This window comes from Cottoperca gobio, chromosome 21 (assembly GCF_900634415.1).
Source record: "Cottoperca gobio chromosome 21, fCotGob3.1, whole genome shotgun sequence".
Lineage (NCBI taxonomy): Eukaryota > Metazoa > Chordata > Actinopteri > Perciformes > Bovichtidae > Cottoperca > Cottoperca gobio.
The window spans coordinates 16,503,433-16,513,111 of NC_041375.1; positions in this window are offsets into that span (position 1 = coordinate 16,503,433).

Genomic DNA, 9,679 nt, shown 5'->3' on the forward strand with positions numbered 1-9,679 from the left:
TCCCGATTTCAGCCCCATCTCCAGATGAAGAATCCCCGCGTCTCTATTATCCAAAAAGAGGAAGAATCTCCCTTCATAAATCAAACAGCAGAGATGAGGCACCTCTGTGGAAATCTACTAAGAGCCAATTAGCCTCGTCTCTGATCCAAGGAGGCTTCATACTTCTTCATGTTGCTCAGACAGTTTTGATAAAAAAGAAACTTCTCACAGTATAACAGACAGTTTACTCTTTCATCCGGATCTGTGATGTGCTAACAGGAAACACACGGCTAAACAAAAGCTGGTTTGAATACAACTATTTACTGCCATCAATAAATATAGCACAAAATGTTGATAAACTGTGGAAACAAAAGTAGCACATTTATAAAACAGTATAGTCAAAATAATACAATTTCAAAAAGGGTTAAAAGGAGATATTCCTTTACCTATTTATATTCAGTATGAATCTCTGCTGGGGCCTTGACAGGATAATGAATAAACGCTCTAATCAATAAAAATGTCAGGCAGTAATGGATAAATAAATACAATACAATACATAGAATACAAATACTAGTTGAGGAATGCTACGATTTGTTACTGCCTACACAGCCGAGTAGCAAACCTCCTATATTAAAATGCCACAACTTGTAAGGCTCTCCAGGGTGAGTCAATGTGCCTTTGCTGAGAGTGATACATGCAATAAAGAATGTTGTCATTTCCACTCAGGCTCAGATTTGTTTGCTGCCAAAGAAAAGATACTACTAGATGGGAAAAGGTAAAGCGTACGATTGTCTCTGACAGATTTGAATTATTTGTTTAAAATCTCTGAACCTGCAAAGAGAGCGTTGATCCAATTAATTAAAAAAAGAAATTGGAGTGAATCATTATGTTGTCCCATTCTGAAACACAACAGTAGCTGATGATACATCTCTAGAAGAGGACAGGCGTTTTTTTGTTGTTGTTGTTGTTGAGTACACTTGATGAGCAAGGAGCACATGTCTGACAATTTGCTTAAAACGCAACCACGGTGTCCTGTGGCGGAGAAGATTGAGAAACTCAGCGTATTTTGGACAGTTATGTTTGTCCGTTGGGGCTTGCGGCACAGAGGCCAACATGGGTGGCAGAGGATATTAGGGTCAGACAGAAGCGTGATCTGAGGAGACTATGGCTGAAGCTTTGACCGATAAAATCCATCTGCCCTGCTGATCCCTAACTCTCCTCTCTCTGAGTCCCTTTTTAAAACAGCTGATTTCAGTCATTCTGGCACACTTGGCCACTTAAAACCTAGCAGTGCTCACATTTTGCAATCCTGCTTTTGGATCACGTTGCCTGTTGCCTTTGAAAACTCAAATAAGCAGAGCATAACTGCTTTGCATAAACTGCTAACCATGCTGGATAGTAAGGGAATAAATGTACACGCAATGCCCTAAAACATGAAATCACTGGATGGTTCAGGGGAAGTTCACAGAATGCCACAGTGAGATCAGGTTTGCATGTTTCATGTTTCATGTTATACGGCAGATTGAGCAGCATTATAGACTTCAGTGTGCAGTACAGTGACGTGACTTTGTAGCGTTTACTGCCCTCTGATCCCAACTTAGCATTAGTGGGCATTGGACCTCAACCAGATGTGTGTCAGCAGCCACAGCAACAAACTGCCCTCAGAAACCGCACTTAATTGTGTGATCCACAGCATTTTGTTTGTTTTGTCAACATGCATCTGCCTCATATACGAGCCACCTCAGTACCTCAACTTTCTCGATCCATTAGTGCGACACTAATTATGTCTGTGCCACGGCTGATTTATTCAGTGAATTTAATAGCCTTTAGTAGGGAATTTAAAGATCTGATTTGCCATGAATATTCAGTGGTGTGACAAATTGGGATAAGAAGTGAAGTGTTGCCTGAAGAGTTATGCTATGCTTTGAAAAGATTAAGGATTTGGTTTTCCAGTTTCACTACACCTGCAGATAAAGTTCAAAGTTATAGCGGGAGTCTGTAGTCGACTCTGTGTGGAGTGGAGATGCCCGACACCTACATGTGCTGTGCGTCTGGTTAATGTGCAGGTTATCAAACATGTTCATGTGCGTCATTGGCAAGTCACGTTTGGTACATTCATCCATCCATTCAACTTCTACATCCATTTTTTCTTATTCAGGGTTACTGCAGGGTGAAGCCTTTCCCAGCATGCACTGGGCAGGAGGCCGGGTACACAATGGACATTAGCCAGTCTATTAAAGCTGTAAAGTGTTCTCGTTTTGCTAATTAAAATTCTTGTGAACATTATTCCAGTGCCCGTATTACAGCAACCTCTTAACTTGCAAATCCTATTTTCACTGTTTGGTAACCATGGTAATAGGGTTAGGAACTGATTTAAGAAAATAGCCATAACAGATGAACAGTTCCTAGGTCAATGTTCCCATCCTAACTTAAGATAGGAAAAGCATCCTAACTTCCCAAAATCCTAAATAAACTCTCCTAAAGTTCACATTTCCACCATCTTCCAATCCGCATGGCTGCTCTTTTATTGCTTTTTACACAACAGACAAATGTCAACAGGTGGAACTTATTCAGCGAGAGGCTTATGGTCGATCCTAACGATGTGTAGACAACATCATTAGTAGAAACAGGCTACATCTTCCCAGAAAGAACATCTTTGGATTTCTCTACTGATGTTACCAACAACTCTAACGCATCTGTCTTGAAGTCGTTGTCAACGTATGCTTCAGTAAGTTTCAATGAGAAAAACAACAGTTAAAGTTGTTTAGCTCTGGGAGATGAGTAAAGTAGCGTTGGTTGCTAGCTAACATAAAAGTCAAATTAAATAGGATAGTCAGTCAGATTTTCTTAAGATAGGATTCTGTAATATGGTTCCCAACTACTAACTTGCTATATATCTAACGAATCTGTATCTAACAAAATGCAAATGTGGGATACGTTTCAGTATTCTGTATCAGAATACACATACATTTTGACTTGCAATAGCAGAATAAGCACAGGTGCTACTGTGTTTGATTGATCCTGTGCAGAACCCGTGCGTGAGCATGCGCAGTAACAGGATCCCTTAACTGACACAACTAAATGGAATGCGGCCATCAACAGTTATTAAGTGTGTGTGTATTAAGTGTACTATGACATGTCAAAATGTGGCTTTGAAAAACTCTTAACCTTACATTGGTTTCAGCATGCTACTGTCACTCTTGTGAAAGTTGTAAACCAATTATTTTGAAGACGGCTGTGAATCACAAAGAAAAGCCCTTGCCGTCCCCACAGGAGCATACAATACATCATCACTGCAACAGTGGTAAAGAATAAGTTGGGTAAAGCACAGCCAGTCAGCCAGCGACCCGCATCACAACAACAAACACAAAATCAATTATTTGTTTTTCAAAAGCATTATTTGATTGAGTCAATCATTAATTCTCATCAAAATGACCGACGTTAGACTGGAGTGAAAAGCTAGACTGTCTCTTTTACCTCTCATATTCTCCTAACAATCACAACTTTTTGTGCAATAACTACCATCAGTGCACTCATCCTCAGAGATATGACATGTTGTGAGTATACAGCTCTGACTGAATTATAAAGTAAGTACAGAACACCAATCCATAGCACACTACTCACTGAATGACAGTGAAGATGCCGAGTTCATTGTCGTCTGGGTCCATTGCTGATGACAGGTCTGTAATGCAGTACTTGGTTCTGTTTTCCCTGTCCAGGCCTTTCAAGCCTCTTTCACTGATGTGTGTTCCCGTCTTTCGTCCTGACTCAAAAAGTTTCTCCCTGCTTTATTTGGACTTCCCATAGGCAACCGAGCCCGTCTGACTAAGCCGTTCAGTTATGATTACATACAGTGCCCCTGTCCAAGTGAGTGGCCGGTGCCCTGGGGGAGGAGACCGAGCTTGTCGCCTCTGCCTCAGTAATGAAATAACATCACATTCCAGGCCAGTGCATCAGAAAACACAGAAGGATCAATGCTGAACAGCTGGACTCCAATGGTTTGCTGTGCTGGTTAAAGCTGCCTCAATAAGCAAGGCTGGAAAACATGTTCAGTGTAGGTGAAATTCACCTGTGGTGTTTTTATATTTCATGGTCACGGCAGGAGAGTCGAAACGTATTAAAGTGTTTCCAACAGCTGAAACAAACATCAGAGTCTTATTGTGATGGTATTATTTACAACATTTCCAAACAACCAAATTGCAGTATCTGAAATATTAATCGGATCCCTGCAACATGCATTTGGAAATGCCATGTGTTTTTATCATCCATGAGGGCTTAAAAAATTAAGCTTCAACCATAATCCAAACTCTATCGCTATCTGCCAACTGTCACCCTTAACAGAGCCAAACCATAATCCTATATAAACCACAGAATTAGACTTTAACCTAAATATTTTACAGTAGCATCAGGTGTATTGTTACTATACATATCTTAAATGTATTTTGCACACATCTATTGTCGTATAATGCAGCGTGTCATACTGTGTTGTTAAACTAATGTAAACGGTATATTTAATATTTCTAACAAGTCATTTGTTTAGTTTTTTTTTTTAAAGGCATTCCCATAAAACCATGGCATTTTAATGGCAATGATGTTCACGCTGGATTATACCATGCAGACTCTGTGATGCGTGAATGACATACACAGTCTTCCATTAGTTATGAACAGAGGCACGTGTCTTTGCTTCTGCAAGCAATAGAACTGCTTGCATAACACATCCCATGGCATGTACACACAGCAGCCTACGACAACTGAAAGTTCCGCTTCCTATACAACAACAACAACAACAACAAAGACAGTGTTTATTTCTTGCTATAGTAACAGTAACATGCTACTGTTTTAGAGAGTTCCACTTTATGCTAATACAGGAGCTGTGCATTACCATATGACCACAATGGAGCGCTGTGTGAGGTTAAAGCATACAAAAGCAGACCTTTCTGCGAGATAAATGCTGCACATGAATCCATCCAATCATGTGACCTAACACTCACCCCTGGGCCACATCGTGCTGCATCAGTGGCCTGTTTTTCCGTGACACACAGGTCGCACCACTTATAGTGGGCACAGGGGATGTTCACAGTGCAATACCACTACACAGTGTGCACGACTAAGAATCACATTAAGCATGTTGTCAAAACAGTGATGATTTTAGATGGTGATGATAGGCAGTGTGTGTTTCAAGACTCGTCGTATTTAATGTGCTGGCGGATGGCTCATTTGTGTCTTTGTACAATGTTACACTGCTTCATGTCAAGTTCTGAATTTTGTGATCAATTAGTAAAACATACTCGAGGGCAAATTTAAGAAAAACAGCCCAATGCACTAAAATAAATAATGAATAAAAAAGTATAAATAATAGCTGAAGCAAACAAGCAAAAGGAAAAGAGGCAGTTACTTCCGAATGCAAAAGATACAAGTTCATTTTCAACCCATCAAAGCAAATATGGGCCACACATAATAACAGGAAGGAAGAGACTTTTTCATTACTTTATGGAGCAGAACAAACTGTAAATGCAGTAATTTGCATAAAATGATGAGTGTTGCTCCATGCAGAACAGAAAAAGTCATATTAATATAATAAGAGCTGCTGCTTGGCCCTCACTTAATGTTACAGATTTATGTGTAAACTGCATTCATTGACTGAATTCATTCCAATAATGTGATTTACACTATTTGGAGACAATTGGGGTAATTAACCTTTTTTGCCATCACAGAAGAGAGCCAATACGTCATTAATCCTAATTAATTAAGCAAGTTGGAAAGCAATTTAAAGAGCTGGACAAAGCCATTTCTCTCATTAAAGTCTGAAAGGTGTTCGTGCGGTTTAAATCAAACATTAAAATAAAAGTGTACTATTTAATGAAACTTCTTTTGAATATCATTCATCATTATATTCTCTTGATCACAATTAACTGTCAGCTAAATAGAACACTAATAACCGCAACAGGCATGACACAACTCTCCTGATAAGCTGTTAAATATACTCATACTGTAGACAGGAAGTACACAGAAGTCAATCGCAATCAATGAGTTTGCAGTATATCCCATTCTTCAAATCAGATAGCTACTCTCGTGTCAACACACGCGAAAGCTCCTCCCTGCTGGCCTGGGAGGATAGATTTCACAGCATCCAGCAATTATCTGTAATGTGGGAGAAAAATCAATGTGCCCATGGAAAGCTGCTAAGGTCACTAAACAGACGTTGTCACTTGAATCAGAAGCACTGCGTTGCTGCAGGCTGGGCTCCAAGCCTATCAGCCAGCATCTGTGAGAACAAGCATCATTTGTAATGCCAAGCATTACGATAATTATTAGCCTAACGATATGGGAGATAATTGTTTTTTGCATGTGATCATGGTAGAATGGAAGATTATTGCAGATTCCAGTCATCCATTATTACAGATGAAAACTATCATAGGCATCATTTCCCAAAAAAAATGGATTTGTTTTATTACCCAGTCTTAAAGAAACACACACTATTTATTTTTAACTGTAATATTTATTTATTTTTAAATAGTTATAGTTTAGTTTTTATACCTCAGTCCTTTTGACGTTTTTTTTCAAATGTCACTAAATCTTTTTCAACTTCAAAAGATGTCAAAATCCACAATAGTGCAGTTAGAGATAAGATTTGTTATGCAAATTCCTGTTAGATACAATACAGACGGGCGGGGGACCGACATGTTTCAAACTACTCATCATTAAACGTCTCTGTTGTCAAACATTTTAAAATTTGTGGGGAAATAAAGAAATGAAACAGCCTCAGACTCACCTCTGCTGCTCTTGTTTTCTGTCCAAATTGCTGCTAACGCAAATGTCATTTTCCATGTCTTTTCTCTCAGGTAGACACTCACAACTGGAGCTAATGGAGGACAAGCGTTGAGTGTCTCCACTTTGTGGGTGAGAAGATCCTGGCAGTACTGTAAGGGGAGGGGAGGCCTCCTTGATAGTCTGGTGTAAATTCTATTAATGGCATCGGGATATTGAGAAGAATGAAAAATCAATACCTTGTGGCCAGTAATGTTTGAAGGTTCAGGCTGAGTGGAAATGTGAGATGGAGAGGCCTTACTCTGACGCAGAGGCCGTTTCTGAGAGTGGTTAATCAAGTGCTTGTCTGACTTCTAGATAGCGTTTTCCTCTCACCAGGACACTCATTTCTCCCCTCCAGTGTAGAGAAGATGTGCTATCAAATATAAGATGTAATCGGAGTAATAATAGCGGTCACTAATCTGATATAGCTGCACTCTACCAAAGGGATTGGAAATTGTTGTTTCGTCTTAACATCTCAGATTTCAAAAGACAAATGCAATGTTTTTCACTTCTGCACAGAACGCTTCTACACCAGGGACTCATATACATGTTTGATTCTTGGACTGCACACTTTCCTGAAAATGATGGGATGTCTGTGATGACTCACTGAGTCAACATGTTTGCATCTCTGCTAAAACATTTTTACTCAGTTGAGACGTTAAATAAAGAAAAGAACAGCAGTGGTGTCTATCCCGCCTAGATAATGGCCATAAAAAAAGAATTAAAAAATCATCATCAAAGCTTTACTTTGAGTCAGAACTCAGACGTTTATTGTTTTTAGCTTGTTATGGTTGTTTCTCAACCTGTGCATACTAATGGGAGAGAAATAGTTGTCATAAGCAGAATAGCAAACGCAACATTTCCAAAGGCGCCATTTTGCTCTCTTTTGGTGGCCCACTAGAACAGATTTGCTCTTTAATGTGTTTCATTAAAGGTTCATAACACTATGATGCCATGAGCTGCTTGCAATAAAGCCGTGTGTGTGTGACGGTGCACCAGCGCAGACAAGTGATAGAAACGAGGCACTGCATTTGATTAGGCATAAATTAAGTTAGGCTAATGCAATTTACATTTCTTTACCATAGTTTCAGGACATTATGTAGAGAGCTCATCATACAAGCAGTTTTCAGCAGAACTTGCCCATGGCATGTTGTAAGAGCTACACGTGAGTTAGACGACCTCATGAGTCTCTAGTGTAGTTGATTTTAAAATGGTTGCCGACTGACTCGAAACAAAGAAAGATCTTTGTTTTCATGGCATTTCAGCAGATTTCAATTACATCATATTACATTTCATTTGTACAGGGTTACCTGCAGTAAATCATGTGTTGATTTAACTCTACATTTACATCATTGATTTATTTATTAGATGACTTTATATAGTGGTGCACAAAATGAAATCATAATAACATCACAAAGCAGGACCTTAAGGAAACAGAAAAGGTAGAATGTGCTGCTATTGTATTGCATTACATTGTGTTGTACAGTATGGCTTTCATTGTGTCTAAATCCTGCATCAGGCCCCCAAATCCCAAGGCGACCAAAAAAGCCCCAGGTTCAATGTGTGGCAATTGGTTTGTGTCAATGTGATTAATTGTAATTTTGGTTTTCAAATATAGGGCTCTTATTCACGTGCACGAGAAGGGCCTTAAGGTGGGTCCTGCTATATTACCTGATTTTGAGGCCTTGTCAAAAACTTAGATTTTATGATAGATGTACTTATCACTAATTTAATCAAATTACCACACAGCGAACCCAGGGCTGTAATATTGTTGCAGAGACATACTGTATTCAATGCACAGGGAAGGGGCTGAAAGGGGAGTTAATAACAACTAATGTTTGCTCCAGGGCCCCAAAGCTGCTTAATTATGCCAACACAGGTAAATTCTCCAAATCAGTCATAAGTAGGACACATCTGACTCAAGCAATGCGGGTTTACCGCCATCTAGTGGCCTCTTGTCTACAGTTCGGTTTTTCACATAAGGAGGATACTTTCTCTCAGCTTATGCCACGCTGACTCATACAACTACACACAAAATCAGAGTCAGTGCCTCCCATTTAATGTCCTTCAGATAAAACCAATAGGTTCTAAAGAGCAACCTCTCATCCTGATGTGGCCAGTCCTCAGTGTGTTAAACATACAGAAATGATGCACAAACATCACGTTCACTATATTCTCATCACAGGTCTTAGAGAAATCTACAAGAGAATCTAAATGACCGAACAGATGCTGTTTTTCCCCCATCTAATATCCCCCTCTAAAGCTCATAGAACTAGTGTATTGACCTAATAAATCACTTGCAAAAATGACCTCCCACATATATCCCCAGAAACCCATATGGTTCCAGCGAGACAGCAATCTTACAAGCATCCCTGCTGCAGGCTGCACATTGTACTGCTCATTATATTTCTTCTATAAAACTGCACATTGCACTGCACAGTATTGTGGCTCCTGGAAAGCAGTTCAGCTGATCAAGAGAGCAATCATCATTTACAGCTCATATGAATGAACCAAAACTCAATATATTAACTTTCCATTAGCAGTGTGCAAGTATCTAAAACCCAAATCAAAACACTATTTTGTGCGGTATTCCAAAAGCTCACCTACATGACCCGTGTGTCAAACGTTGATTCTAACATCCTTTACAGGGTGGGTGGATGTCAGCTCTCAAGGCTGCACTTTTGCCACTGAGAAATGACATAACGGGAAGTCTGATGAGGATCTGCTAGGAGTCTTACTCCAAACCTCACCGCCACCAAATAAGTGGATCAAACGAAAAGCCTGCCCCCTTATCACCACTTCCCCTGTCTGTTTGGCAGACTCTGGTATCTGATGAAACCTTATCGTGGCCATACAGTGCTGGTTCACATGTCATGTTATCACCCAGGTC